Source organism: Dromiciops gliroides, chromosome 5 (assembly GCF_019393635.1).
Source record: "Dromiciops gliroides isolate mDroGli1 chromosome 5, mDroGli1.pri, whole genome shotgun sequence".
NCBI classification, from domain to species: Eukaryota; Metazoa; Chordata; class Mammalia; order Microbiotheria; family Microbiotheriidae; genus Dromiciops; species Dromiciops gliroides.
In genome coordinates this window covers 245,601,947-245,625,361 of record NC_057865.1, presented here as the reverse complement: position 1 = coordinate 245,625,361, position 23,415 = coordinate 245,601,947, and positions in this window count along the sequence as shown.

The window sequence follows — 23,415 nt, the reverse complement described above, 5'->3', positions numbered from 1 at the left end:
ATTGAGGTGGGGAGGAAGGTGAGGGAGGGAGAAAAATCTGAAATTGGAAATCTTATGTAAACAAATGCTGAAAGCTATCTTTACATGTAACTGGAAAATAATAAAATACTTTTATTTAAAAAAATAATTAGGATTGAACAAATGGAAGCTAGTGACTTTAGGAAAAACTAAGGCACAGTAAAGCAAATCAAAATGAATGAAATAAATAGAGAGCAATATGAAATATCTCCTTGGAAACACAGCTGACCTGGAATATAGATCCTGGAGAGATAATTTGAAAATTATTGGACTACCTGAAAATCACGAACAAAATAAGAGCTTAGACACCATCTTACAAGAAATTGTCAGGGAAAATTGCCCTGATATTCTAGAAGCAGAAGGAAAAATAGAAATTGAAAGAATCCACTGATCACCTCCAGAAAGAGATCCCAAAAGGAAAACTTCCAGGAATATTGTAGCCAAATTCCAGAGATTTCAGGTCAAGGAGAAAATACTGCAAGCAGCTAGAAAAAAGGAATTCACATACTGTGGAGCCACAGTCAGGATAACACAACATCTACATATTCAGGAGGTCAAAGGAACTGGGATTACAGCCAAAAATCACCTACCCAGCAAAACTGATTATAATCTTTCTGGGAGAAAAATGGGATTTTAATGAAAAAGAGGACTTTCAGGATTTAGTGCTGAAAGGAACGGAATTGAATAGAAAATTTGAATTTCAAATACAAGACCCTAGAAAATCATAAAATGGTAAACAGGAAAAAGAAATCATAAGGGATATTAAAAGATTAAACTCTTTACATTCCTTCATGGGAAGAGAATACTTTGAACTCATAAGAATTTTCTTAGTACTAGGACAGCTAAAAGGAATACACTTAGAGGGCACAGGTGCAAGTTGAATATGAAGGGATGATATCTGCAAAGCATTTATTTTTCATTTATCCTTGTTTTTTGTGGGGCAGTCAGGGTGGGGTGGCTTATGATGGCTTAAGATGGAGCGTAATACAGTTAGCAATAGTAACTGTGAAAGAAATGATGAGCACATTAATATCAGAAGGACACATGAAAAATGAAAACCATAAACACAGGAAGAACGGATGGTATCTGAATACAGATTGAAGTATAGTTTTATTTGTTAGCTCATCTTTCTAAAGTTATTTTATCTATTTTCTTTCACAACCTGACTAATGTGAAGATGTTTTGCATAACTGCACATGGATGACTTACATTGAATTGCGTGATTTCATAGGAAGGGTTGAGGAGGGAGGGAGGAAGAATATTTAAAACACAAAGTTTTTAAAAAATCAATGTGAATTTCTTTTTAATTTTTAAAAATAGTATATGAAGGGGGGCAGCTAGGTGGCCCAGTGGACAGAGCACCAGCCCTGGAGTCAGAAGGACCTGAGTACAAATCTGGCCTCAGACACTTGACACTTATTTACTAGCTGTGTGACCCTGAGAAAGCCACTTAACCCCAATTGCCTCACCAAATATATATGTGAAGGGATAATATCTGTAAAACATTTTATTTTGTTTATCCTTATTTTTCTAGGGCAGGCAGGGTGGGGTGATTTATTTCTGGGACCATATTTTGGCTCAGGGCCTCCTAGGTCCAAGGATGATGCTTTGCCCACTCTGTCACCTAGCTGACCCATGATGACATCTTTAAAATAAAGTTAAGGGGTAATAGGAATGCACTGGAAGAAAGGGAAAGGGAGAGGTGGAAGGTGGTAAAGTAGCTCACATAAAAGAAACAAGAAAAAACTTATGGAGTGGAGGGGAAGATGGGGAAAGAGCAGGGGAGTGAGTGAGCCTTACTCTCATCAGAATTGGCTCAAAGAGGGAATAACATACACACTCAAGTGGGTATAGTAATATATTTTACCCTGAGAGAAAGTGGGACAGAAAGGGGATAAGGGGTGGGGGGAGGTGAAGGGAGGGAGGGCAGATTGAGGGAGGGGACAGTAAAAAGCAAAGCACTTTTGAGGAGGGATAGGGTGAAAGAAGATAGAATATAGAATAATATCAAGGGGAGGGAATAGGATGGAGGGTTAGCAATAGTAAATGTGAAAGAAATGATGAGCAGGATGCTATCAGAAGGACATATGAAAAATGCAAACCATCAACAGAGAAAAAACTGATGGTATCTGAATACAGATTGAAGTATAATTTTATTTGTTAATTCCTCTTTCTAAAGTTATTTTGTCTATTTTCCTTCACAACCATAATTATGTGAAGATGTTTTTCATGTCTGCACATGTATGACTTACAATGAATTGCTTGATTTCTTGGGGAGGGGTGACGAGGGAGGGAGGAAGAAAATTTGGAACACAAAGTTTAAAAAAAAGAAAGTATAAATTAATAATTGAGGGGGGTTACTACAAGATGGGATGATCCTTAGAGGCCTCCTATACAAACTAGCAATTGTCATGAACCTGGAATAGAAGTAGGAATTCCAAGAGTCAAAATTAAGGAAGAAAAACACTCCAGGCATGGAATGTGGTGACCTTCTGCAAAAGCATGGAGGAAGGAAAAGTAATCTGGTAATCAGCCAGATACACAATAAATTACATAGATTGGAAAATAGGAGGTTGTGAGATAGTGTAATCTGAAATATGTCAGAAAAGACAGATCAGAGCCAGATTGTGAAGGACTTATATAAGTGCCAAAGAGTAAAGTTTGTACTTTTTCCTAGTGGCAAGAGAGAGCCAAGTAAGCTCCTTGAACAATGGAATGAAAAGAAGGGATTAGTAAAAGGGAAAATTTGAAGTAGGGTGACCAATTATTTGGAAGCTACTGAATTTGTCCACAGAAAAAGTGATGAGTATGAACTAGGGGCTGAGATAAAATGGGTTCAGTTGATGCTTAAGACATTCCAAGCATAGCTAAGGAGACAGATTATTAACATTCAGCAAAAGATATATTTTTAGTGTTATCAGGTGTAATGCTCTGGGATTCAAGGTACCCCTGAGACTCCATGGAGACTCAAAAATATTTTCTAATTACTTCACTTGTTGGTCCCCAATGTGTTCCCTTAGAAAAACCTTAGGATGGGGAGAAGATAAAATTTCAAAACTTCCTCCCTCTGCCCAACAGACACACATACACACACACACACACACACACACACACACACACACACATGCACGCACGCACCTCTAAATTATTGCCTTGTTCACATTAATTCTAGTTATAATTTCAGTGCTGAAGATCTTTCATTCATCCTCACCCTCATACTCTGTTGTTCTGATACCTCAAGTAAAATTTATTTGTCCAGATTATTATATCTTTTTGTGTTGCCTCCTATATCTCTGGTCTAAGAATGATGACAGCTCTCTGTTACTGGTCCCTGTCTGAGCCTGCCATTTCCCTGATTCCAACAGGTTTACAACTAGTCTCACAATGTCTCTGGTTCTGACCTTACAGTCCACCCATAATTTTGTAGAGAAAATTATGTAATAATAAAAATTCAGTTGGTATATAATTAGAGGGGATGGGGACATCCTTTTATGATTGTGATATTTTGTGCCATATCTCAGTTTTTCTAATACAGAAAAGTTTCTGTGAATATGCAATAAAAAGAGAGGATATTTCTATCCAGGATGATGAGCCTAGTTCATTTAGTAGATGAAATATGCCCTTGGACTAATAAAACTAGCTGTCTGTCCCTCCATTCAAATAATTGTCCCAACCATTTAAGTATTTTCTACCCACTACCCATACCTTGCTGCCTCCTTCCCTTCCTAGGTCTACTCGAATTCAGGTAGATAATTTAACTATATACAGATATATTTGTCTGTATACCTATATAAATGTATATACTAATATGTTAAATATAATTTATATGCATATATTATCTATGTCTTGAAGTTGTCTGCTCCTCTGAGGGAGGGATTTTAATGTTATGTGTGTATATATAGATATGCAATTATACATATATGTGTATAGATATGGATGTAGGTATGTGTATATATGTGTGAATGGATATGTGTGTATGTGTATATATACATATATACATACATAAATACATATGTATGTGTGTGTATATATATATATATATAAAATCTTTATTATATAGACAATGTCCGCTCTCAATTAATCAGCAAGCATTAATTAAGGATCTATTAAATGTCAGGTATTATATCTACTTAATCAACTCAATGACTATATAAATTAGTCATTTTACACATAAGGAAACTGAGGCCTAGAGAAGGTAAAAGACTGAACCTGGGAAATGTGGGTATTAATTAGCAGAGCTTAGATTTGAACCCAGGTCCTCTGATTACAAATATAACACTATATACTCCACCTCACAGCCTCTCATGAGTTATTGAAATATGCCAAATGAATTTAAAAGCCATTGTAACAGAACTCCTTGAAGCACTGACGATCACAGTAACAATCTATTAAGGCATGGAGGGATGTTGCTTTGCATCAGAGGGAATGTACTTATATAGATACAATCACAGATCCTCAAAGAATTTAGCTATTAAAACTTCATTTCATATATGAAGGAAAATTGCAAAAATAACATAAGATAAACTTTGCAGCTACATCAAGTCAGCTATATAATTAAGAGAATCAACTACAATCAACCAAGGAAGGGTCATCTTTCCAAATTAGGTTTATTCAAGTTGTTTTACCTGATAGAATACTTGGCTTTTGTCTAGCCTCTAAGCTTACAGGTTTAATGTTTTAGTCTTCTATTGCCATTCTCTACCACATTTAGTCTTATTATGTGGTTTGGTCAAGGGCTCTTGATCAAATCCAGTGCAAATATTCTGGAAGAGTGCCTGAAAAATATTATATTGCATTCTTAAGAGATTCTTGTCATTTGAAGAGTTATGGAGAAGTCAACAAAGCCCTAGGCTTCCAGTACATCAAACAAATTGTGCATTTATTATAGAACAAAGACACATTTCCTCCCATTATCGGAAGCAGCAATGATAAAAAAATATCCTCAAATTTCTCAAATTACTTTTATGTTCATTGTATAATGAAATGCATAATCAGGTTAGTATTATTTTCTAGATAATTATTACATTGAATTAAATAGTTTTTACATTTGATTAGTTTCCTTATTGGTTACTGTGTTCACATCACTTGACCTTTCCTTCCCCTCATAACCTTCCAGTAATAAGATCAAAGGAGTGCTTCATACTACCTTTTGGTTTGGGGAACTCCATTAATATTTAATTGGTAGGGCAAAAAATGGAAATACATGTAGCTTCTACAATAACTTCCAGAGAGTATGGGTGTTCAGAAAGATTAGCATCTCTGGTGTGAGGGCTTCTTGATCCGTTTTCAGGGCTGCTCATATACCTTTTATGTGTACCTGATTTCACCAAACTATCACCTATGGCTCGAAAAAGCTAGAGCATATTGTAATGATTGGAATGACGCCACCTACTGGAGACTTGCTGTGGAGAGCTCCACCATGAGGAAAATGCCTCAGAGGCATTGTGGCTTTTCCTTGGCGTCAGGAAATGACGTTTGCTCATGGGTGCTGTCTATCAAGTCTACCAGCCAATCAACTGGAGGAGCCTCCTATGGTCTGGGAGGAGACAGGAAGGAGGAAAGGGAGCCTGCGCAGAGAGCGCGGACCTTTTTGGCTTCCGGACTTGATGGTGGTGGCGGCAGAGGACTTCACAGGAGATTTGAGGAAAGATAGGAATGCCAGGCTGTTAGAATTCTGTTCTCAATCTTTTTCTTTCTATTTTCCAATAAACCCTTAAAAACCTAAACTCGTTTTATCAGTGATTTTTAGTCAGTTTCCCCCAAACTGGGGGAACACATTAGAATCCACATTTAGAATCTTAAATTACACAATATGTAGCTGACACACCCTGATAAAACCAACTCAGCAGAATGGCTATACTAGGTTGAGGGTAATGAACAGGCCTCAAATGCTTAGGTTACTGAGGGGATTGTCTAGCCCAAGCATGTGAAGACTTCCCCTGGTGGAATGGCTGGATGAGAACAATTTGTTTCAATGATCATGAAGGCAACTGAAGCAGATGATGGGGAGCACCTAGACCTTGGTCAGAGATTGAAGATGCCAAGGTCAGCCACTGCATCCCAGGCTGTTTCCAATCGTCTTTATTTTGTCCTTCTACTAGACTTCAATGACTCAGGAAGAATGAATGAGGCTGATGACTTTGTGCAACTCTCTCTCAAATCCAATTCATGTGTAAGTGGAGGTATCATCCTGTGATTTCATTGTCTTTGAAACAAAAGACAAACAACAACAATAACCTTCTGACTCTCAGCATCATATTTTGCCCTTGTCATTTTTCCTCAATTATGATCCCTGCTTTGCTATGTTTCTACATCACATTTTGCATATTTTTGTGCTACGTAACTGCCAACTTTCCACTTCCCCCTTCATCTTCATTTATCTCTCCTAACCTTCTGAAATTGTTTTCATATTCTTATGCTTTTGGCTTCTTCCCTCAACCTACTTCTTTCACCATATTTCACTATTTTCCCCTTGTTCATGACAACCTGCAATAGCAATTATGTCAACATATTTTTAAATTGTCGTATAATATCTGTAACATCAATCACTGTGACATAACAAAAAAAAATCTGTTAGTATATACTTAAAGAAGTGAGAGATGTCTTCTTATGATTGTGATAGTTTGGGAAATTCCAATTTTGCCAATACAGCAAACTTCTGTTAGTATGTAATAAAGGAAAGAGAGGCCACTTCTATCCAAATTGAGTTGCCAGTTTTATGTCATTATTGAAGTGAATTGACTTCATATACTTTAGAAAGAGTTTGAGAATTACAGGTGCAAATATTTCCCAAGCCAAATCTGAACTGTGAGCAGCTCAGTGTTTTAGAAATCATGAAAGGAAAATCTAATTGGAAGTGTCAAGGTAGAAATATTGCACATATATTATGTATACTATTTCTATGACTATTAAGTGATGTATATCATTCATACTTTAAATCTTTTGCAGATTTTAAATTGCATGATTCTAAGTCACTCTCAGTTCTTTCCATTTTTTTTTTGTACTTCAGGGGGTTTACAAGGGAGGTATAAGGGGATATAATCAAAGATTCTCCATGTTGACTATTGCCAAAATCTGCCTCTATACCAATATAAAATTTCTCTTTTTTGCTGAGATTAACCCAGTTTTATTGCCTACCCAAACTCTTTCAAATGCAATTGGATTGATCTCTCTAATTAAAATTTGCCAGAATAATATTTTAGTCCTAAAACCCAGAGACACAAAAATTAAATGTAGGATCCACCTGAGAATATTTATAAGCAATTAAGAAGCTTTAATTGTGATTGTTGACTCTTTTTGTTGTTATTTTTATGACTAGTAGCTGTCAACATAATACCCTGTAGAGCAGTATTTATTGTCCTTCAGTTTAGAAATATGACACAAAACTAAAGGAAAAGGCAAATAAAGCATCAAAGTACAAATTATCTGGTTCCTACTAAAATAATTTATCAATCTTAGACTTTAAAAAAAAAAACATTATCTCACATTGGCAAGCAAACTGCACCAAGCAAGTCTATTAGGCCAATTTTCCAACATTATGTGTTCATTTTGTATCTCTGTGTCACATTTGGTAATTCTCACAATATTTCAAAATTTTGAATTATTACTATATTTGTTGTGATGATCCGTGGTCAGTGATCTTTGGTGCTAGTCTATCAATTGTTTTAGGATGCCACAAACCATTACCATGTTAGACAACTAACTTAATAAATATTGTGTGTATTCTGGTTACTCTAACAACCAGTCATTCCCATCCCTCCCTCCTGCCCTCCCTCCCTCCCTTCTCCCCCACTCCCCTCTTACCCCAGGCTTACCTATTCCCTGAGACACGACAATATTGAACTTAGAATAATTAATAACCCCAACAATGACTTCTAAGTGTTCAAGTGAAAAAAAGGGTCAATAAATGCAGCAATCTTCATTATTATCTTATTTTAAGAAATTCTCATAGGCTCCTGAACTTTTAGCAACTACCACCATGATCATTCAGAAACCATCAACATTGAGGCAAGGCCCTTCACCAACAAAAAGATTGTGGTTCAGTGGAGGCTCAGATGATAGCTAACATTTTTTTGATAGTTAATATTTTTATCCATAAAGTACTATTTAATTAAGGTATGCATATGGTCTTTTTAGACATAATACTATTACACACTTAACAGACTACAGTAGAGTGTAAACATAATTTTTATATGTACTGGAAAACCAAAAAAATCATGTGACTCACTTTATTGTGATAATTACTTTATTATTGTGGTCTGAAACTGAAGCTGCAATATTTCTGAAGTACAAATATACTTGAGGAAACAGTACATAAAGGAAGCTTAGAAGAGGTGGGGAGAGAAGATACTTAGAAGAAGACATAATTGAGAAATCTAGAAGATTGCAGCCTGGTGGGAAATAAATAATTATACTCATCTTATTCAATACAGTTCAGATAGAAACTGACACAGGACAAAGTCATTCTCCCACTATTATCATTTTATGTGTAATATACCATGAACTACTACATAAGTGGTTAAAATAACTGCTTTTTGCAGTTGAAGTTACTTGGGTTTTTTGTTTGTTTATTTTTATTTTTGCAGGGCAATGAGGGTGACTTGCCCAGGGTCACGCAGCTAGTAAGTGTCAAGTATTTGAGGCCAGATTTTAACTCAGGTCCTTCTGAATCCAGGGCCAGTGCTTTAACCACTGCACCACCTAGCTGCCCCCTATTTTTATTTTTAATAGGATCACTAAACCAGTAGAAGAGATTAATGTGTTGAATATGGTTTGCCTAGATTTTGAAAGAGAGGTAGAAGGAAAAAATGGAAAGAAATAAGAGTGATACAGGAAAGTCATTAAAAAATAAGTCAGCAGCTTGAAAAGCCAAACGGAAAAGCCCTCTGGAGAAAATAATTGCCAAAGAATTAGGATTGAACAAATGGAAGCTATTGACTTTATGAGAAACCAAAATACAGTAAAGCCAATCTAATTGAATGAAAAAAATAGAGGGCAATGTGAAATATCTTCTTGGCAAAACAGCTGACTTGGAAAATTGATCCAGGAGAGAAAATCTGAAAATTATTGGACTACCTAAGAACCATCATTAAAATAAGGGCTTAGACATAATTTTCCAAGAAATTGTCAGGGAAAATTGCCCTGATATTCTAGAAGCAGAAGGTAAAATAGAATTTGAAAGAATCCATTGATCACCTTCTGAAAGAGATCCCAAAATGAAAACTTCCAGGAAAATTATAGCCAAATTCCAGAGCTCCCAGGTCAACAAGAAAATATTGCAGGCAGATAAGTGGTCCAGTAGATAAAGTACCAGCCCTGGAGTCAGGAGTACCTGCATTCAAATCTGGCCTCAGACACTTGACACTTATTAGCTGTGTGACCCTGGGCAAGTCACTTAACCCCAATTGCCTCACCAAAAAAAAAGAAAAATAAAATATTGCAAGCAACCAGAAAGAAACAATTGAAGTACTGTAGAGCCACAGTAAGGATAACACAAGATCTATCAGCTTCTACATTAAAAGATCAGAGGGCATGTAATATTATATTCTGGAGGGAAAAGAAATTGGGATTACAACCAGGAATCACCTACTCAGAAAAATTGAGTATAATCTTCAAGGGCAAAAAAATAAGACTTCAATCAAAAAGAGGACTTTCAGGCATTAGTGATGAAAAAACCTCAACTGAAAAGAAAATTTTACTTTCAAACACAAGACCCTAGAGAAGAATAAAAAGGTAAACAGGAAAAAGAAATCATGAGAGATGTTAAAAGGTTAAACTGTTTACATTCCTACGTGGGAAGATGATATGTCTAACACATAAGAACTTTCTCAGTATTAGAGCAGATGATAGAAATAAATTTAGACAGAGGGCACAGGCAGGAATTGATTATAAAGGGATGATATCTGTAAAGCATTTATTTTTTGTTTATCTTTTTGTAGGGTGGTTGGAATTGGGTGACATGCCTAGGGTTGTTCAGTGGGTAAGTGTCCTATGTCTGAGGCTGGATTTGATCTTGGGTTCTCCTGGGTCCAGGGTGGGTGCTTTGTCCACTGTGTCACCAACTACACCATTATGACATCTTTAAAGTAAAATTAAAGTGTTAGAGTATTGCACTGGGAGAAAGGGAAAGGGAGAGTTGAAATGGGGTAAACTATCTCACATTAAAGAAGCAAGAAAAAGTTTATGGACTGGAGTGAAATTTGGGGGAGGAGTGGGGGGAGTGAATGAGCCTTACACTCATCAGAATTGGATCAATGAGGGAATAACATACACACTCATGTGGGTATAGCAATGTATCTTACCCTGCAGGAAAGTAGGAGGGGAAGGGTTTGGGGCTGAAGGAAGGGAGGGCAGATTGGGGGAGTTGCAAATGGAAACAAAACATTTTTGAGGAGGGATAGGGTAAAAGAAGATAGAAAATGGAGTTAATATTATGGGGAGTGAATAGAATGAAGGGAAACAGCAATAGTAACTGGGAAAAATTTAAGCAGAGTCAAGAGCAATGTAAGATGAGGATGATGATGATGATGGTACTTAATTTACTAGGCTATTGTGAAGAAAATTCTTTGTTAGGTATAAGGTACCATATAATTGTTGGCTATAATTGTTGTTGCAATAATCAACCTCATGTGTTTTTTCTTAGGAAATCTCCCTTTAAAATACTATATAAATGTAGTCTACTATTAAAAAAAACAATAAGATGATCAAGATGCTATCAGAAAAAACCTGAAAAGTCTTACATGAGCTGAAGCAAAGTGAAATGTACTATATACAAAATAACAACGATGTTATAGGATAATCTGCTACAAATGACTTAGTTATTCTTAGCTGTGCTATAATCTAAGACATCTCTGAAGGATTTCTGAAAAAAATGCAATTCATCCACAAAGAAAGAACTTATGGTATCTGAATGTAGGTGGAAGTATATGTTGTTGTTCGTTCCTATTTCTAAAGGTTTTTTGTCTGATATGTTTTGCATGACTGCAAATATGTTATGTTAGCTTATGTTAAATTGTTTGAGTTCTTAAGGGGGTAGGGAGGGAAGAAGAGAATTTGGAACACAAAATTATGAAAATTGAATTCACAATTTGTTTTACAAGTAAGGTGGGGAAAACTAATTAATTAGTTAATTAATTAATTAAAATAATATAATAATAAAAGAACCACTTTCCTACTGTAAAGAATTAATTGTGCTACTCTGTATAATGTTCTCCTGGTTCTGCTCATCTCACTCAGCATCAGTTCATGCAAGTCCTTCCAGGTTCTCTGAAATCTGCCTGCTCATTTTTACTTACAGTACAATAGTATTCCATTACATTCATATGCCACAACTTGTTCAGCCATCCCCCAATTGATGGGCAACCCCTCAATTTCCAATTCTATATGTAGGCTTCTTAAATGAGCAATGCAAAGAAATAGAAGAAAAGAACAGAATGAGAAAAATGAGAGATTTCTTCAAAAAATTAGAGATATCAATTGAAAGTTTAATGCAAAAAGGCCATGATAAAATGGTAGGTATTTAACAGAAGCAGAATAGATTGAGAAGATGTGGTAAGAATACACAAAAGAGCTATACAAGAAAGCTCCCAACATCACTGAAAACCATGATGGTGCTATTACTGATCTAAAACCAGACTGTTTGGAGAATGAAGCCAAGTGGGTCTTAGGAAACATTGCTAACAATAAGGCTAGAGAAGGTAATAGAATTCTAATTAAAATTTAAAACCCTAAAGTATGATACTATTAAAGTCTTGCACTCAATATGCCAGCAAACTTGGAAAAATCAACAGTGACCGCTGGAATGGAAAAGATGAGTGTGCACTTCCAATGCTAAAGAAGAACAGTGCCAAGGAATGTTCAAATTATCAAACAACTGTGCTCATTTTACAGGCCAGACAGGTTATGCTTAAGATTCTGCAAGACAGGCTTTAGTAATACATGAATCAAGAATTACCAGAAGTACAGGCTGGTTTTCAAAGAGGGTAAAGAACTAGAGACCAAATCATCAACATTCACTGGACTATGGAGAAAGCAAGGGAGTTTCAGAAAAAAAACAAAAAAACAAAACATCTAGTTCTGTTTCATTGACTCTACTAAAGCCTTAGGTTTTGTTGAAAATAACAAAATGTGACAAGTCCTCAAAGAGACAATAGTATGAAATCATCTTCCTTTTCCCATGATGAGACTTTTGCTGGCCAAGAAACAACAGTTAGAATCAAACCTGGAACAACTGATTGGTTTAAGATTGTAAAAGTTGTACAACAAAGCTATATATTGTCACCTTATTTGTTTAACTTATATGAAGAGTATATCATGTGAAATGTCTGACTGGACAAATCAAAAGTTGGAATTAAGTTGCCAGGAGATACCATTCTGATGGCAGAAAGTATAGAAAAATTAAGAAGCCTCTTCTTGAAGATCAAAGAGCAGAGTGTAAAAACTGAATGGAAGTTTAACATAAAAAAACTAAGATCTTGGCAACTTATACCATCACTTCCTTGAAAATAGAGGGAGAAGTGAAAGTAGTATCAGATTTTATGTTGTTAGTCTCAAACATCATTGCAGAAAGTGATTGCAGCCATGAAATTAAAAGACATTTGCTCCTTGGAAGGAAAACTATTGAAAATCTGAAGAACATACTAAAACATGATCTTGCTGACAAAGGTCCATATGCTCAAAGCTATGCAGTTTTTCTTTTTTGTTTTTGTTAATTTTTTTCTAATAGCAATGTGTGGCTGTGAGAGTTGGAAAAGCTCAACACTGCCCAATCAATGCTTTTGAATTGTAATGCTAGAGAAAACTTTTCAAAGTCCCTTGGACAGTAAGGAGATCAAATCAGTCAATACTTAAAGAAATTAATTCAGACTATTCTCTATTCACGTTATCAATTCAGGCTATTCAGGTCAAATACTGAAGCTGAAGCTTAAATACTTTTGCTACATCGTGAGAAGACAGGACTCATTGGAAAAGTCCCTGATGTTGGGAAAGATTGAAGACAAAAGCAAAAGGACATGGCAGAGAATAAGATGGATAGATATTGTTATGGAAACAAAGAACAGAAACTGACAGACTTCAAGATATAGTGAGGGATAGGGCATAGTGTGCAATAGTCAGGGGAGGGGGGGTCACAAAAAGTTGGACATGACTGAATGATTGAATAACAAGTCTTTGTGAAGAATATTAAAATGTGCTCATTGTTTAAAGCCATCACTGCATCCTACATATACATTTGGTTAATATGAGGGCTTTTCTCTTTATCTATTTTCTTTCTTTTTGTCTAATAATAAACATTTTATTTATAGTTTTGAGCACCAAATTTTATTCCTCCTTCCCTCCCCCCTCCCTAAGGTGGTAAGCAATTAGATGTGGGTTATACATGTGCAATTGTATACAACATTACCATATTAGTCATTTTGTACAAGAAAACTTGAATAAAAGAAAAAAATGAAAGTGAAAAATAACATGATTCAGTCTGTATTCAGTTTTATAATTCATCTCTTATTTACCTGTTGCATTTATCAAATGATTAAAGAAGAATGTTAAAGCACAACAGAAGCATTACACAGATATGCTCATGTAGGGAAATTCAGGCAAACAGGTAGGAAAATATGGTGCAGTGAAGTTAGGTGAGACAAATAAAAAAAAAAGAAACAGAAGAAATAATATAATAGTCATATAATATAGGCAGCTTGGGGCAAAGGGCTCAAGAAACAAGTCACAAACTTGTATAGAGTCATGATATGATAGTGATAGGAATATCCATATTCAAATATCCAGATATTAAGGCTTTTTTGTCCAAAAGCTGAAGATCTGATAAATTCCTGATTTCCCTTAAATATAAGTTCATTCTTAAGTGGAGGTGATGATGATAGCTGCTATTCTGGAATTGATTTGGATCAAGAAGAAAGGAAGGCACCTTAAAGTGTAAAAAATGGAAACCTCAGGAAAAGGTGAGCATTCCACCTTAGAATTAATTAGAAAGAAAGGAAAACCAGACATCTTCTGATTTAAAAAACACCTAGATTTTGAAAAGCTGTATTTCAAAATGTTCAGGGAAAGGGGAAAGAATCCATGACAAAATTCTCTCAGGGGCAGCTAGGTGGCACAGTGGATAAAGTACCGACCCTGGATTCAGGAGTACCTGAGTTCAAATCTGGCCTCAGACATTTGGCATTTTCTAGCTGTGTGACCCTGGGCAAGTCACATAACCCCCATTGCCCCACCAAAAAAAAAAAATTCTCTCTAGGACCTCAGTCCAAATGGAGTGAAAAACTCTCAAGAATAAACTCATAACAAAAAGAATTCTAATGAAAAAGAAGGGGGAACTCCTATAAAAACACATGTGGATTCATAAAAGATTTAACTTACTGCTTGAATGCCAAGTATATCTTCCAACAGGGTTGTGCTAAATGCTTGAGGGGGTTGGGAATACTGAAAAAACAGCCCTAGCCTTACACTGATGATGTTCCCTCAATTGCAGGGAGTGGGTCCTATGTGTCACTGCTCCATTTTGTTACTAAAAGTGAAATTGACATTTACACAGAAATATTTACTTCAAAAAGTATAACCACAAATATACAAATATACTTCTCCAACATATGAAAGACTTAATCTTCCTCCCTCACACCCCTATACCATCTCAGTTTATGGGAAGGAGAAAGGCATTAGATTTATAGTTAAGCTCAGATTTCTATGGAGCATAATCCCTCTTCCAAGTTTAATTCCTCCCTCAGACTCAAGTCCTGGCTACCTTGCCTTGTCAGGGTCTCCATGCCAAGCTTGCTGGCTGCGCCATCCTGCCTGCAATATTGACTCCAAAGTCAAGATGACTCAAATTCCTAATTATGGTGAACATGACCTCTGGCACTTGAAATGGAGGGCAAACAACACAGAACAAAAGCAAACACCCTCAGGCCCAGTTCTCAGAGTCAAGGGTAAGACTGTGGAAAGTCCTTCCTCTCTCACCAGTTTAGTTCATATCATTCTTGCTGTGTGTGAACTCAGATCTTCACCTTCTAGACAAAGCAAGTAGAGTGATTAAAGGAGAGCAGCAAAAAAGCATACAATGAAAAAAGGGAGCCAACACCTCAGTCTGGATAGTTTTAAAGACATAGGCAATCAATTAAAGTAGGTCATCCCCATTCAGATGGTAAAGGATAAAGAGAATTTTATGTTAGGGAATCTAAATGTGTTCCAATGGTACCACTATGTTCGTCAAACTAGGCATACTCTAAACCAGCCTGAGGTTACACAAGAGTAGAAGTCTCAATGATAATTAATGAAAGACAGGAGAAGAAACTATCCAAATCTCATCTTTTTTTTTTTTGTCTCCTTTACCAAAAAAAAAAAAAAAAAAAAAGATATTTCAACTGAGAAGAGAAAGGACATGGTGAAAATATAACACAATTGAAGAAAAGCTAAAAAGTCACTATACATAAGTTAAAGTCACCAGCCTCAGTTGAAATATATTCCAGATGGGGGCAGCTAGGTGGCGCAGTGGATAAAGCATCATCCCTGGATCCAGGAGGACCTGAGTTCAAATTTGACCTCAGACACTTGACACTTACTAGCTGTGTGACCCTGAGCAAGTCACTTACACCTCATTGTTCTGCAAAAATAAATGAATGAATGAATAAATAAATAAATAAACATTATATATATATGTATATGTATATATCTATATCTATATCTATATTCCAGAGTAGCGAAAGTTGTAGGAGATGTGATTCATGACACTCTAAATTATCTCTGAATGATCTTAAGGAAAGGGAGAGAAGAAGCTTTAGAATTGATTAGATGATTTCGAATGTTATTCTAGTTTTCAGAAGAGAGTAAAAATTGAGAATGTGGCTTCAATTCCTGGAAAAAACAATAGATAATAAAATTATCATTTTTGAACTTTTAGGAAAGGATAGAGTGATCATTAATAGCTATGGTCTTCACCAAAACAGTCTATAGTAGACTCAATATATTTCTCCTTGTAGATACTGTTTACCAGATTTCAGTAAAAGATTTAACATGTACACATGGACTTATGGTACAGTTAGATGGACTGGTAATTCATTGAAGGACTGGAACCAAATAGTTGTCAGTAATGAGTCAACATCAACCTAGAGAGGCAGTTGATGAAATGGCCCATGTATCTGTTCTTGGCTCTATATTATTACTTTTATTACTGTTTTGAATAAAAGCAAAGATAGTATGTTTATTATTAAATTTATATATGTGAGGGATAGATAATACATTAGAAAATAGAGTCAGGACCAAAAAATACTTTGACATGCTAGATTAATAGACCAAATGTAATTAGATGAAATTTAATAGGGATAAAAATATAATTTGATGCTTGCATTCAAAATTCAGCTTGTGCAAGCTCTGAGACAAGAATTAATAGCTTATATTTGTATTTCACTGAGTTTTGTAAAATGTTCAGATCATAGATACCTTAGCTCAATTGAATCTCTCAACAAACTCCTTGAGAGAAGTATCATAGGTGTTAGTTAAAACATCCACTTTACAGACGGTTAACAGCTCAAAAACTTGGCTGTGGACACACAGTTATATACCAGAAGCAAGGTTCAAGCCCGGTCTTAACTCACCTCTTCTACTAGATGATGAAAATTTTAATCTTAGCTAGCATAGGCTGCCAAAATATTTTAAGAGTGAGAGAAAAGGATGGTCAGAGAGCCTCAGGAGGTCTGCATTTGAAGTATTATGTACCTTTAAAAAAAGGATAACCCTTCTATTATAGTACATGTTTGCTTTAGGGCATGAGATCATCACTTTATGGGGCTAAGGGCTTCCATGTCAAATTTCCAACTATAACAACAACAAAAAAGAAATATTAAAAGGTACCTAGCTCCATGAAGAGACTGGAGGAAAAAATTAACAAAAATGTTGCCTAAAGGGGAATTGCTCCTAAAGCAATGTGTTATATTAAGTTCACTAAATTGAACCTTAAATGCCTTGGATGACAACTTGCTATTGCAACAACTCTAAGCTCCCCTAAGCAGTATAATCCCGGTTATCACAATTGATAAATGAATCACAGAAGAATTGAAGACAAGCCATCAAAGAGAGTTGTCAGGAACAACCAAACAGTTTTGGTGACTAGAAAGGGAAGACTGAATCAAATGAGTCCAGAACTTGAAGGCTCCATTTGGAACTGGGGGAAGTTTCAGTATGAAAGAGGTCAAGCACTGGAAATGTATGAAAGGAGAATGAGAGAGTCAAATAGGCTTTTACTATCAATGGTAGTACAATAGATACATCAATGATTAGTGCAAAGAACAAAAACAGCCCTTGGTTATAAACAAAACTATAGTTAGTAAAAAGGAAATGGGAAACAGCAATGACACCAATGCTACCCCGGACACAAGACCCCATTTACTTCACTTTGGTTCCATTGCTTTAGGATTCATAAGACCTTAAGTCAAACTGGTAAAGTTGGCAAAGTGATAAAAGTTGAGCAGAGAAAGCATTAAGATATCCAGATGGAAGTATAAAGAATTAATTGTGATTTGAGGTTTCTATGACCCATCTTTGCCTAAAATTAGAAACCCTGTGATTCCTGACACTGGCACGCCTCTGTACCATGACCTCACTCTGGCGAGCACCCTGGCCAAATTATAATGAGGGCAGCCCCACCATGACTGGAAGCTGGGTGAGGGCAATCAGATGACCTCCGGTGTCCAGAAGCTGAAGGGGGGCTGGCAGTTGTAGAGTGGCTTGTTAATTCTGTCAATCAGGGCTGTGGGCCAATTAGCTTGGCGATGTGTATCTGTCTGCCCTGTTTCCTGGGAACCCTGGGAGGTGGGGGGTTTGCTGGTAAGGAGAAGGGAGGAGTTTTGCCATTCTGGCTAGGAGCTGGAAAGAGACAAGACACAGCCCTGTGTTCTGCTGAGCCCTGGGCAGTGGTGTGAGTCCGATGGTATTGTTTTCCTTCCCCCATTCCTTTTTTTCCCTTTCCTTTAATTCTACTAATCTTACTTGTGTTTTTAAGTTCATTCTTTTAATAAACCCTGTTCTGTTTTTGAAACAGACTGTTAATCTCCTTCCTTGCCCCAATATTGTGGTGAGCCACCTAACTAACACTCCCCAATTAAAATTTGGCCCCTACAGAAGCATGAATTCTGTTGGGACACGACCTTATCATTTCATGTCAGGACAATATGCAATAGCCTGTTGGTTGGTCTGTTTGTCATAAGTCTCTCCCCATTCTAGTTTATCCTCTACTCAGTTGTCAGAATAATTTCCTAACGCACAGGTGGTGCAGTGAATAGTGTGTTATGGCAGTTGTCAGGAAGACTCATCTTCCTGAGTTCAAATGTGGCCTTAGACACTTACTAACTAAAAAAGTAAATTAACCCTGTTTGCCTCAGTTTCCCTATCTGTAAAATAATCTGGAGAAGGAAATGGCAAAGCAGTCCAATATCTCTTCCAAGAAAACTCCAAATGGGATAAGGAAGAGTAAGACATAATTTAAAAATGACTCAAGATCATGTTATCTCCCTATTGAGTAAACTTGTGGTTCCCTGTCATCTCAAGGATCCCATATAATATCCTCTACGCCAACCCATTGTCAGTCCTGTTTTCTCATACCCTATGCAATCATCCCACTCTTGCATCCAGTGACATTGGCCTCCTTCCTGTTTCAGGAACAAGACGCTCACTCTATTTCTCAACTCTGGGCATTTTCACTGGCTGGTTCCTCATGCCTGGAATGCTTTCCTTTATCATCTCTGCCTTCTGACTTCCTTGAATTTCTTCAAATACCAGCTAAAATCTTACCTCTTACAGGAAGCCTTTCTCAATTCCTCTTGATTCTAGTTTCTTCCCTCTGTTGATTATCTCCAGTTGATCCTGTATATAGCTTATTTAGACATAGTTGTTTCCATGTTGTTTCCTTTATTGAAATATTAGCTCCTCAAGAGCAAGTACTGTCTTTTACAATCCCCAGAATTTAGCACAGTGCCCAGCTCATGGTAGGCACTTATTAGCAGTTTATAGCCTGACTGGAATCCTAAATATTCATTCAAGCACTCTCAAGGAATTTCTCTTTCTGAGAAGTAAGGAAATCAGAGAAAAAGGGAGGAAGGAGGGAGGGAGGGATTCCTGGAGGAAGGAAGAGAGAAAGGAGAGGGAAAGGGAGAAAAGAAGGAAAAAGGGAAGAAGGAAGGATGGCAGGCAGGCAGGAAGGAAGGAAGAAAAACTTATTAAGTGCTTACTATGTGCGAGGAATCGTGCTAAATGCTTTAGAAATATTATCTCATTTGATCTTGATAAAAATCTGGAAGGTTGATGCTATTATCCTCATTTTACCATTGAGAAAACTGAGACAGGGAGAGGCTGTGACTTGCCCAATGTCGCACAGCAAGAAAGTATCTGAGGCCTCATTTGAACTCAAATCTCCCTGACTACAGACTCAGCTCTTTATCCATTGACACTTGGCTGCTTCTAAGAACAAAGGAACAAGTAAATATTCTTCTAGTATTCTTTTATTTGTAATGCCTTGTGGACAATTGCACTGGTGAACAAAATGACAGTTATTGTAGTTGAATAAGTATATTGGGATGCAATCTCATCTTCTTTAGATTTTGCTGAAAGCATCTTTGAGACAACTCCATTAGCTGATAAGATCAGAAGGATAACATGTATGTCACTCTGTCCCCATGTGATTCTAGTTTATTTCACTAGGTGTCTATATTTTGAAGGATTTGTATTTATATAATTTTAAAGGATGGCAACATCTCTTAAAAGTTGTGATATAGTGTATATTATATTGTGTCTATATATATGCATATGTTTATATATGTATGTGTGTGATGTGTACATGTATACATACATGTGTATATGTGTACATGTATGATGTTAATACATATTTTTGTCAGACATTCTTAGAAAGACAATACTAATTTGAGCAGCTGGCTTTGAGAGACTTCTCTTATGAGGGGAAACAGAAGAATGTAAGTAAAATTCCAGGGATGACTGGCCACATTACCCAAATAAACAACCCTACCCAAAGCATCATACAAAAGTATTTCTCAGACCAAAATAATGAAATTTAAAGAGTATCTTCAGTCAAAATCATACAATGTTAGGCAACAATCTATCAGTCAACAAGCATTGGACTATGTATACTATGTCTGAAATCATTTTAGGAGTTGGAGATGCAAAGACAATAAATGAAACTGTCTAAGCCCCCAAGGGGTTTTCATTTGGGGGAGATGATACATAAATAAATAGGGGAATACAAAAGAAGTGGGGAAAGCACTAGCAGCTACTGTAGGGCTTCACACAAAAGGTGCTGCTTGGACAGAGTGTTGAATAAAACAAACTCATCCTGAGTAGAAGAAGGATGGTGGGAGTGAATTCCAGGCACAGCCAGTGGGAAGACAAGCATACTAACAACACTCATGCCACAGCAGATAACTACTGAAAACAGAATGTGACTTTTACAGCCTATGGCTACATTGTAACCAGGAATAATGCTCTAAGCTTCACCTCAAAGTTGAATGATAGCCCCTGCAACCCATTGAATTATGCTTTCTAGGTCCCAAGGACAATGGTATATCTGATACATGGGATATAGAGCTAAAGAAGCAGCTTATCCCAATGGAGAGTGTACTGATCTTGACAGTAGGAAGACCAGGGTTCAAATCATGACTCAGATACTTACTAGTTACATGACCAAATGGATTGCTCTGAGCCCCAATTTCTCTATCTGTAAAATTGGAAGGATGACAGTTCTTGACACATAGAGTTGTTATGAGGACAAAACATGAAACAAAAGTGTTAAATTTGAAATGCACTCAGGGTGTTTCAACAGTCTTGGTGCCCTTTTTAAACCTTAAAAGCTCTAAACTACTTTGAGCTATTTTAAGCTTAATACCTCAAAATTTGAACTAAGATGTTTTGGAGATGCTGAATTAGCTCTTATCAAGCTATTTATACTTAACAATAAGCTTAAGGTATACTATTAATCTAAGTTATTAAAACAAGAAGATGGCACTAAGACTTTGGAGACATGATTTTCCCCCCTAGAGCTAGAAAGGTTTTTGGTTTACTATTATTATCTTAAGCTGGAAAGGACCTTAGAGATATAGTTGTTAACCCCTCATTTTACAGATGGGGAAATTAAGGACTAGAGAGGTTGAGCAATTCTCTCAAGATCACATGGAGTATAAGAGGCAGGGCTAATACTTGAAGTCCTAGCTCGTGATTCCAAGTTCAGGACTCATTTGATTTTACCACTCCAAACTACATGAAGAAGACAGAATTTGGTCAGTACTTACATTTAACAGTTAGAAAGTATCTCATGTTCTAATAGAACGTCTAAAAATTAGTGTATTCATTATTCATAGATCAACATATAAATACACATGTATATATGTGGCATTTACTGCAGTGGGTGAAATAATGAAACTCCAGGGACTAGCATTTATTGAGTAGAATTTCAGTATTTTAATAGCATCATTAAAAACAGACATACACCCCCCACTCTCTCCAGTTTTTGTCTCCTTTATTCTCTCTTTTCCTTGACTCATTTTAGAACATTTTTGAAAAGAAAAATAAATGTATAATGCACATATGCATATATATTATTTTATTAATATATTTGTAAACATTTTGTAAATATATTTAACTATATTGTAAATAAACTGTGTGTATACATTTCATTGTTGTTATTCAGTCATTTAGTCACTTCTAATTCTCTATGACTCCATGGACCATAGGATGCCATGCCCTTCTATCCTCCAGTGCCTCCTGAAGTCTATCCAAGTTTATGTTCATTGATTCCATGACACTGTTTATACATATCATTCTCTGCCATCAACTTTATTTTTTGCCTTCAATCTTTCCCAACATCAGGGTCATTCAAAGTGAATCCCATGTTCCCATTAAATGAACAAAGTATTTAAGCTTTAGTAATTGACCTTCCAGTGAATAGTCTGAATCAATTTCTTTAAGTATTAGACTGTTTTACTGTCCAAGGGACTCTCAAAAGTCTTCTCCAGCAGCACCACAATTTGAAAGTGTCTATTCTGTGGTATTCAGCTTTTCTCGTAGTCCAACTTACAGCCACACATTGATACTGGGAAAAAACCATAGCTTTGACTATATGGACCTTTGTCAGCAAGGTGATATCTCTACTTTTTGGTATGCTCTCCAGATTTTCCATAGCTTTCTTTCCAAGGAGTAAATGTCTTTTAATTTCATGGCTGCAATCACTGTCTGCAGTGATAATTGACACTAACAACATAAACTCTGATACTGCTTTCACTTCTCCCTCTATTTTCCAAGAAGTGATGGGATCAGATGCCAAGATCTTAGGGTTTTTATGTTAAGCTTCAAACCAGTTGTTACACTCTCCTCTTTGACCCTCAAGAAGAGGCTTCTTAATTTTTTGACACTTTCTGCCATCAGAATGGTATCATTTGTGTATCTGAGATTGTTGATATTTCTCTTGGCAACCTTAATTCCAACTTTTGATTTGTCCAGTCTGACATTTCACATAATGTATTCTTCATATAAGTTAAATAAATAAGGTGACAATATACAACTTTGTTGTACACCTTTTCCAATCTTAAGCCAATCATTTGTTCCAGGTTTGGTTCTAACTGCGGCTTCTTGGCCAGCAAAAGGCTCCTAATGGGAAAAGTAGGATGATTTCACACTCTTGTCTCTTTGAGTACTTGTCACATTTTCTTATTTTCGACAAAACCTAAGGCTTTAGTGTAGTCAATGAAACAAAAGTAGATGCTTTTTTTTGTTTGTTTCTTTGTGTGTTTGTTGTTGTTGTTGTTGTTGTTTTTCTGGGACTCCCTTGCTTTCTCCGTAATACAGCGAATGTAGATGATTTGGTCTCTAGTTCCACCTCTTTGTAAACCAGCCTGCTCTTCTGATAATTCTTGATTCATATATTACTAAAGCCTATCTTGCAGAATATTAAGTATAACCTGGCTGACCCGTAAAACGAGCACAGTTGTTTGATAATTTGGACATTCCTTGGCACTGTTCTTTAGAATTGGGAGTACACACTCATCTTTTCCATTCTAGTGGTCACTATTGAGTTTTCCATGCTTGCTGGCATATTTACTCCAACACTTTAACAGCATCTTCAGTTGGAATTCCATTACCTTCTCTAGCCTTATTGTTAGAAATGTTTCCTAAGACCCACTTGACTTCATTCTCTGGAATGTCTGGCTCTAGATCAGTAATTGTACCATCATAATTTTCAGTGATGTTGGGAGCTTTCTTATATAGCGTTTTTGTGTATTCTTACCACCTCTTCTCAATCTATTCTGCTTCTGTTAAATCCCTACCTTTTTTTGTATTTTATTGTGGCCTTTTTGCATGAAGTCTTCCCTTTATAACCCTAATTTTCTTGAAGAAATC